This window comes from Podarcis gaigeae (genome assembly GCF_964106915.1).
Source record: "Podarcis gaigeae genome assembly, chromosome: 5".
Classification (NCBI taxonomy): Eukaryota; Metazoa; Chordata; class Lepidosauria; order Squamata; family Lacertidae; genus Podarcis; species Podarcis gaigeae.
In genome coordinates this window covers 81,967,292-81,976,975 of record NC_139681.1, presented here as the reverse complement: position 1 = coordinate 81,976,975, position 9,684 = coordinate 81,967,292, and positions in this window count along the sequence as shown.

The following is a 9,684-nucleotide window of genomic DNA, read 5'->3' as shown; positions in this document are numbered from 1 at the left end:
GCATCCCTGTCGTGTACCCTTTTCTATTGATATATCATCCATCACCATACCATTCACGATTAATTTTGCTTTTTGTTCTGCATATATCGCACCTATACCATTTTGAAATCTTTGGCCTACCCCCATTCCCTGGAGATTCTTCATCATAAAACTCCAATTGATATTGTCAAAGGCTTTCTCCGCATCCACAAAAATCAAAACTGCCTTTTTGTTAATGTCCATTTCCAACAGTTCCAGAATGTCTAAAATATTTCTCACATTACTTGACATATATCTCCCTGGGAGAAAGCCTGTTTGGTCCTTATGAATCTCCCCTACTAGCACTCTTTTAAATCTTTTTGCCAGAATGTCTGCAAAAATTTTATAATCCACATTCAACAGTGATATAGGCCTATAGTTTCAATCACGCAACATTCATTCCCTACTAATGAATCTACAACACTTAAAATATAAATCCGGGGACATTAAATGAAATCCGGGGGCGGATGTTGTCCGGGGACAGATTTATGAATCTGGGGACTGTCCCCGGGAAACGGGGATGTCTGGTAACCATAAGATCTGGGGGCTGATGGGAGTCCAACAGATCCACTGGTTCCCTGCTTCTGCTGTAGAGTAGCCTTCCCCAACCCGGTTCTCGCCAGATCTGCTACAACTTTTAGATGCCAGAGCAAACAAGGCCAAGGGATGGTGGGGTTGTGGCATGAAACATCTGGAGGGCATCAAGTTGGAGAAGGCTGTTGGGAAGGCCCAGGTCTGCCTTTGTATGGAAGGCCCACTTCAGACACGAGATGGAGCATGGCAAGCCAATAGGATTACCGCTGCTTCTTCATGCTGTTTTATAGTAAGAGCTGTTGTTATACAACCTTTGTGTGGCCTCCTCTTCTTAATACTTTTCAGGGGAAGCATGGTTGTACTTGACCCATCTTGTGGTCTTCCCCGAGCATCTGGTTGGCCGCTGTGGGAACAGGATGATGAGTTAGATGGAGGAGTTTGGAGGAATTTGGATTTGATATCCCGCTTTATCACTACCCTAAGGAGTCTCAAAGCGGCTCACATTCTCCTTTTCCCTTCCTCCCCCACAACAAACACTCTGTGAGGTGAGTGGGGCTGAGAGACTTCAGAGAAGTGTGACTAGCCCAAGGTCACCCAGCAGCTGCATGTGGAGGAGTGGGGAAGCGAACCCGGTTCACCAGATTACAAGTCCACCGCTCTTAACCACTACACCACACTAGCTCTCTGGGCCACTGGCCTGTTCCAGCTGGCTTTTCTTTTGATAATACCTCATTATGTTCTTTTGTTGAAGAAAGATGGATGCCTAGAGTAAATGTGGTTACCTGCCGTCAGCCCATAAATTCTGCTTCCATCTCCTCACGCCATGATGTTTTCAGGATTTATTCCCAGCTGCATATAATCTATATTTCACACAATATTGCGCTTGGCTTTATTTATTTATTTTGGCAGCGGGGGAACTGAGCCTGACAGGGGCAACACGTTAATTTCTTTTGGAAAAGAGATGCCCATAACAATCAATTAGTAATATTGAATACAATCCCACTTTCCAGCACAACTCAATTCCTTGGTGCTTTTGATATATGCCTGTAGGCCTCAAAAGAATGGCAAACACAGCAAAGGATCAATAATGCAGACGTTATTTTCTGCCATGATCACAGAATGATTCTCCACAAGAGATCTTTGCTTCTCATTACAGGTTGGACTCGGTTGTGATATTAAAAAATGACAAACCATATAAGCTATAAAATGACATTTTTAAACAATGTGTCTATAAACAGCTCAATGGTCTGTGCTGTATTTTATACATACAGCCTGAATATTTTTTTAAAAGCCATGCTATTTTATCTTTTTACATGCTCTGGAGGTAATTCTCTCTACAAGGACAGAAATACCATATTTTTCTGTGTATAAGAGCCCCCCATTTATAGGACGGCCCCTATTTTTTAAAACCCAAAATTAATAAATCAATATTTCTTGAGTTGTTCACTATCCATGTACTGTATAAGATGACCCCCAATTTTGGCCTAATTTTTTGATAGCAAAAAAACCCATAATCTTATACACGGTAAGGACAGTGTTTCGAGGTTAAGATCCTCAGGACTTGCTTTAAACTACTACAGCATTAAACTAATTCCTTCCCTGATAACAGAACCCCAGCGCCAGGGACGACTGGTCTATTAGGGCAAATTGAGCACTGCCCCACTAACTGCTTTCCTTACATTCACTTGTGGGGTGCCTCAGGGCTCTGTCCTCTTCCCCCATGCTTTAGCCATTTCCTCCTGGGAGGAGAGGGGGTTGCGGGCTAAACCCTCCTCCCACACACGCGGGGGCGGGATCTTGCCCCTGCGTGGACGGGGAATCCCGGGGTGTGCCTTCCACCCCGTCTGCCCATTTAAGGCCGGGCACGCCCGGGGACCGCCCTCTTTTCCCTTTGGCAGGCATTGGCAGGGGTTAATTGTTATGCAAATGAATGGGGGGAAAGGAAGCACCATCACCTTCCCCAATGGAAAGGGTAGTCTGGTAGAGGACTCCAGGGGGGGGGGCGTTGCCTTGTCCGAAACCTAGGGAGGTAAGGGCCCCCGGCACGCCCCCGAGCGGTGACACCTGGGGATCCTAGTTGGCGTACTTCAACAGGACTCCCACGGCTTGTGGACAACCCTTCCCGGTCTCCATGCCGGGTAGACAATAGGAGCCAATGCCTAAGGCCAATACCTTTCAATTCTGTAATCAATAAAGTTGTGGCCTTTTTATGCCCATTAACCTTAAATAATGTGTCCAGTGTCTTCATTTCTCATGGGGGAGGGGACTTCCCACGCAATCAACATCTATATGAAGCCTCTGGGAGAGATCATTAGAGGGTTTGGGCTGAGTGTTAACCAGTATACGGACGATACCCAGCTCTACTTCTCCTTTAAATCAGATAAGGCAGTGAATGTCCTGTGTGAGTGTCTGGTATAAAATTACTATTATGTGGAAAGTGTTCTGTTTGGTTGTTTACTTTCTGATGTTTTGTTTAGCGTTTATGACTACTTTTGCTATCTTTGTAGTTATATGCTGTAAGCTGCCTTGAGCATGGAAGGGTGGCATACGAATAAAATGATTGATAAAAGAATAGAAATGATTGATTGTATAAAAGAATGGAAATGGTTTATTGAATATTTACGGATAAATTGTAAACAGATAAGAACACTGGCAGGATTATTGTAATAACCTGCAGTTTTATAAGAGTATGTATTTTAAGTAGATGAATAAATGGGCAAATTTAGTTAATTTGGATATGCAGAAAATATTTTTTAAAAAATTAAGGAACCGGAGAAAGAGGGGGAAGGAAGTCAAGTTTTGAAATGTTAAAATGCCTTACAGTACTTTCCCGACTTCCTCATACCTCCCCTTTCTGTATTCCAATTTCAAATTTATTTCCAGCAAATCCTTCCCTTACTTTTTAGCTTACTTTTAATATTGCTTATTCTCCTTAAATTAACCATTACCGCTACTAACCACTTAATTTCTGATCCCACGTCATTTTAACACTCATTAATTTTGCTATATTTCTTTAAATAGTCCTTGAATTTTCTCCAATCTTCCTCCGCCGTTTCTCTTCCTTGGTTTCGGATTCTGCTCGTCATCTCTGCCAAACCCATATAGTCGATCACCTTCATCTGCCATTCTTCCACGGTGGGTAGGTCTTGTGTCTTCCAGTACTTTGCAATGAGTTTTCTTGCCGCTGTTGTAGCATACATAAAAAATGTTCTATCCTTCTTAGACACCAATTGGTCAACCATGCCCAGGAGAAAGGCCTCTGTTTTTTTTAGGAAATGTGTACCTAAGTACCTTTTTAAGTTCATTATAGATCTTTTCCCAGAAAGCCTTAATCCTTGGGCATGTCCACCAAAGGTGGTAGAATGTTCCTTCAATTTCTTTACATTTCCAACATTTATTATCAGGCAAGTGGTAAATTTTTGCAAAGTAAGGTATAAGAAATTAAGAATTGAATTTATATGTGTTTTTTGTTTTCTATGTTCTGTGTTGTGTTTTCTATGTTCTTGTTTTGTTACGATAAAAAATTTGTTGAAATCTTAATAAAAAATTTATATAAAAAAAATGAAATGTTAAAATGATTGTAAAATTAGTGAAATGTATAAACCTGAAAAGCATAAATATTTTTTTTTAAATGATTGATTGAAAAGGAGTGGACAAACAGAAGAGAAGAAAGAAAAGCGATAAAAGTTCAGTTTATGAATGCAAAAGCAACTTTCCTGTGGCCAAGCCTTACCCTGTCAGAGTTTCAGCCCTGTCCAGGCCTTGAATCTGGGGGTTCTTCTGACAAATAACAAGTTATGGGGCAGTTACAAGTTATCTAGCAGATACCCATCGAAGCAGTGACCCTGGAGTTTTGTAGGATCCAGACATCGCTGGCTGGAGGTTCCCTACTGGAGGTCCCCACACCAGCCCTCTGGGTTCCTGGTCATTTCTTGGACTGCCACAACCACCCATCTCCCACAGAAGAAGAAGAGTTTGGATTTGATATCCCACCTTATCACTACCCGAAGGAGTCTCAAAGCGGCTAACAATCTCCTTTCCCTTCCTCCCCCACAACAAACACTCTGTGAGGTGAGTGGGGCTGAGAGACTTGAAAGAAGTGTGACTGGCCCAAGGTCACCCAGCAGCTGCAGGTGGAGGAGCGGGGAAGCGAACCCGGTTCCCCAGATTACGAGTCCACCGCTCTTAACCACTACACCATACTGTAGCAAAGGAAACAGCATGCCATGCAGGAACCTCAGAACTGCTTCTTGAGCACATGGAAATACCTCTGTGGATCAGAGCCTGACTGAGAGCCAGAAAGATGTGGCCTCCGGATCCTACGTAGGTTTCCAATCTGAACTGCTTCCTTGCTGAAGCAGGAGCGTTCATCATACTCTCCGACATGAGGAAATGGGCACGGTTGCTATTTCTTCCTGACCAGGAACAAGTAGGCTAGAATAATATGTCAAGGCTGCATATATATAACTAAATTTAAGGTAGCAGTACATCACATTTTGAACATCCCTTCTGGTTCATTTGCCAAACATGTTGGCCACTGTAATGTTTCAGAGTTTTTGCTTGAACAAATTAATCAATTTGAGTTGTGTGACTCAAATTGGGTCTACCAGATCCTTTTAAAAAGAAAAGAAAAAAAGCAATGTGGGCTAAAGTCGTTTCTGGGGCCCTTGCGGGATTAGCGGCCCTGAAGCTTAAGCTAGTAAAAAAAAACATGCAACACCAGATGGCGATGGAGAGCAAAAAGAATATTTGTGATTTCCCCACCCCATGTTTTTCCCTTTGTTTTTCCCCTGTGTGTAGATCTACCCTACGAGACAGTTAAGGGAGGGGCTCCAATCTATTTGGCCTCTGACACAAAGCTGCTTTCTTTGTTACCATAACCGCCCATACATAGCAGGCCATAACAAAGCAACTTGCCTGGCTAGTCCAGGATTTGAATCATTGTTGGATCCAGGAATTAGAAGGGACTCAGGCATACAGGAGGGATGCGGGTGGCGCTGTGGGTTAAACCACAGAGCCTAGGGCTTGCCGATCAGAAGGTCGGCAGTTCGAATCCCCATGACAGGGTGAGCTCCCGTTGCTCGATCCCTGCTCCTGCCAATCTAGCAGTTTGAAAGCACGTCAAAGTGCAAGTAGAGAAATAGGTACCGCTCCGGCGGGAAGGTAAACGGCGTTTCCGTGCGCTGCTCTGGTTCACCAGAAGCAGCTTAGTCATGCTGGCCACATGACCCGGAAGCTGTACGCCAGCTCCCTCGGCCAATAAAGCGAGATGAATGTCGCAACCCCAAAGTCTGTCATGACTGGACCTAATGGTCAGGGGTCCCTTTACTTTTACCTTTATCTTTACAGGCATACAGCCTATTCAACTCTCCAAACTCACAACAGTATATACTGAGCAGTGTTATTCCAGTTTCCCCCCTCTTCTCCCCAATGGAATGTAGGTATGAAGTGGGTATATCATACTGACCTCTTTAGCCAGAAGGCTAACTTTTCATTTTGAAGCTGTGAAAGGATTTAATTTTGTATGAAAGACCCTTTGGCATGAGCTACCTGGGGTTGGCTATAAGATTAAAAACTGATATCTATTGAAGAGGAAAATTATAAAAGCTTCAATGATTTTTAATCAGAGGCCATAAGAGAAGATAGACTATACTGATAATCACCCCCAGGGCTTGGGTTCCCTGTTGGGAAAGACAATTTTATATTTTAGCGTGTTTCAGTCCCCCCCCCCAAAAAAATCCATTTCATCACGGCCAGAGAACAGCCTGAGTGCTCTCAGATGTTTTCTAATATTACATTCCTGTGATAAGACCCTTTTATTTTTTATCTGTGTGAGAGAAAACAAATTGCTACCGTGTGGGAGCAAAGCCAGCTTCTAGTAATTAACTTGTTACAACAACATTTGAGACGAGATTTAATCTTTCAGTGCTTCGACAGCTAGAACCGCCTCTCAGACTGAAAGAGCAATGTAAGGGCAGCATTAGTTCGGGCTGAGATGAGAATCAGAAGAACGTTAAGGAAGGGCTTGTCCACACTTTGTTTGCCCCAGTGCTAGAAAGCATGGGTCTAAGTGGTTTTCTGCTTGCCTCTTACTTTCTGGGGCGTGGGTCCAAGCAGTTTTCTCCCCTGCTTTCCCAGGGAAAACATGCTCTTTACTGTTGAATCGCAGCAAACACCAATCCACAGAAAACCTGATTGATGTTTGCTCCGATTCAGCCGTAAAGAGTGTGTTTTCCCAGGGGAAAGTGGCAGGACAAGCAGAAATGCAGATGAGCTTTTAGGCAACCTGGTTATTGAGTGCTCTTCCTGATTTGTTTCTGGAGAGTTTGAAAGCATGCCAGTGCAAGTAGATAAATAGGTAGCACTGCGGCGGGAAGGTAAACAGTGTTTCTGTGCGCTCTGGTTTCTGTCGCAGTGTTCCGTTGTGCCATAAGCGGTTTTGTCATGCTGGCCACATGACCCGGAAAGCATTCGAACTTGTCTGATCTGTCATTGCTTGGTTGAGAAGCAGGGTGGGAGGATCCCTATTGGAGAGTGTTGGGGTCACATTATGAAATAAACATAAAATAAAAGTCCTACACAAGTATATGTACATAATGCTGTTAATGTGTAGATGAGAACATCTGGCAACAGTAGAGTAGTTTCCCCTTCCATCGCAACCAGTGGCAGCCTCACTATCCTTTGCTTTTATCTTGTTGGCCAAAAGAAATATTTCCTGAGTTAAATCACAATTCCCATTTCAACCCTGTCCATCTGCATCAGGGGCTTGTCTTTGTAATTAACTGCGCTGGCATAACTGCAATTTATGTTTCAGCAATGGCCTCGTATGTATGGGAGGAGAGTTTGACCCCAGGAAAACAATCAGATTCAAGCAAGTAGAGTAAAGTAGGGCAAGGTCTAAGTTCAGGCTAGGCTTGGCTTTCTGGGGCACCCTGGCCAGCTCTTAATTACTATTAATAATTACTATTAATTATTAATTACCCACCCTTCATCCTAAGGTCCCAGGGTGGGTTACAACAAATTAAAATACAGTTTAAAACAGTACAAAAAGGAGAACCCATTGCAATTCCAAAAATGGGTGGGGGCTCAGCACCAATCAACTTCAGACAGAGACTTAAATGAGAGCTGTAGCTTTTTGTTTGAGGAGCAAGTTCCGCCGTTAGTGGGAGAAGCCTCTCATTTAAAAGGATCCAGCGTGCTCGTCCACACTTCCACTTGTTCCGTGCCTGGAAAGCATGGGGCCAAATGGTTTTCTGCTGGACCTGTGTTTGCTAGGCAGTTTCCCTCTTGTCCCGCTCCCTTCCCAGGGAAAATCTGCTCTTTAGCTCTAAACCGGAACAAAGAGCAGTCTGTGGAAAACCTAATTGCTATTTGCTCCAATTGAGCTCTAAAGAGTTGTAGAAAGTAGAGGCACAAGGGGAAGGGTGAATAAGCCAGAGTTAGAGAAGGGCAACATAACTTTTTTGGGCTGGAGAGGTACTGGCACACCTGGGATACCAGTGTTTTGAATTAGTTGGTCCATCTGGGGTTGGCTCCAAGGACAATTCCCTATCTCACTATTAATCCCTGGTTTCACCCTTTGAAGAGAGGGTGTCATGACAATTGCATATAAGCCAAAATTTCCCTCGGGCTCTTTCCAAATTATTTTCATCATTCTTGAATGCTGTACTGTAATTTACAAAGATTATAGATTCCACTTTTACAAGCTTTCCCCAGGGTGAAGTAATGATATCCTCAACAAATACCCAGAGTAAATGAAATGAAATTGCATTTTTATTATGTTGATTATTTAAATTAGCTTCACATGCATTTTAATTTCTATTCAGGAAACTGAAATCCATGTCTCAGCAGAACATATAGGAAAGGAGAACATGGCTGGTTGTGTGTTTAATAATAATGTAACCCCCCCCAAAAAAAATAGTTTTTTAGGGCAGTCATTAGATTCCAATGATCATCAAAGTCAACAGTGAATGATAATTATCTGGAATCAAAATGTGTTAAAAATAAAAGGTGAAATCTTCCAAAGAAGTTTTATCTCAATTCCCCCCCCCCAATTGTGAAATAAATATTGTACTTGTTGATTTCGTCCTAATGAGTCACTGCAATACCTGAATGTCTAATTTATAATGATGCCCAGTTTGCTGTTAAAAATTAATACCTACAATTAATTGAAACCAAACTTCAATGCTTTCTGTGTATATAATCAGTAGGAGGGGCTGTTGCGTGAGAAATATTTGCCTAATGTTTCACAACATTATAGAACAGACATCGCTGACCTGTGGAGGGGGGGAAATTGCAGAGCAATTAGCTAATTTTAGATGATAATCGTCTGCTATTCCTTTGACACTCTCTTCTCTCTAGTCTATCTTCACTGGGTTGAAGAAACAGTATTGCAATAAAGTACCAGCCTGAAAGGCAAGTCTTGTTGATCTTTTGGTTGAAATCAAGCAGAGGCATAGCATTCTTCCTCATAATATGCATCCTAACTTTTTTTCTAACCCATTTTTCTTTCTCTTCATCAGAACAGGAAATTGAATGAGAATTTATCTCTGGCTTGCAATCATTTTGCTATGAACATTTCAGAATTTCATCCCACTTAAACTTACAGCGGTGAGCACTATGCATTGCATCACACTCTAAAGTCGCACTTTAGTGCAGAGGTGGGGAAACCTTTTTCATCCAAGGGCCGACATTCTCTTCTGGGCAACCCTCTGAGGGCCACATGCCAGTGGTGGGAGGGGCCAGAGGCAAAAGTAGGTGGAACAACAAGGGCAGTGTATAAGTTAATATTTAAGAATAATAATAATAGTTTCCTTTGTACAGTGGGCTGCACAAAGATGTGTGCACACATCTCTCTGTATCCTTCATCCTGGCAAACGAGTCATGGTCAGAGTTCAAGAACACCAGGCAAAAATACTTGGAGGACCAACGATAGGAGTGGTCTGGTGAGAGTTCTGAGGGTCAGGTAAAAAGGTCTGGAGTGCCGCATTTCACCCCTAGGTCTTCTCTGGTGACATGGGACTACAGTAAATAGAAGAAGTGAAGCAATGTAAATACCAATATGGCACCTGTATATTTTGTCCTGTGGATCAAATGGCAGTGGGGAAGGCCTGATTTTCATTGAGACAGCAG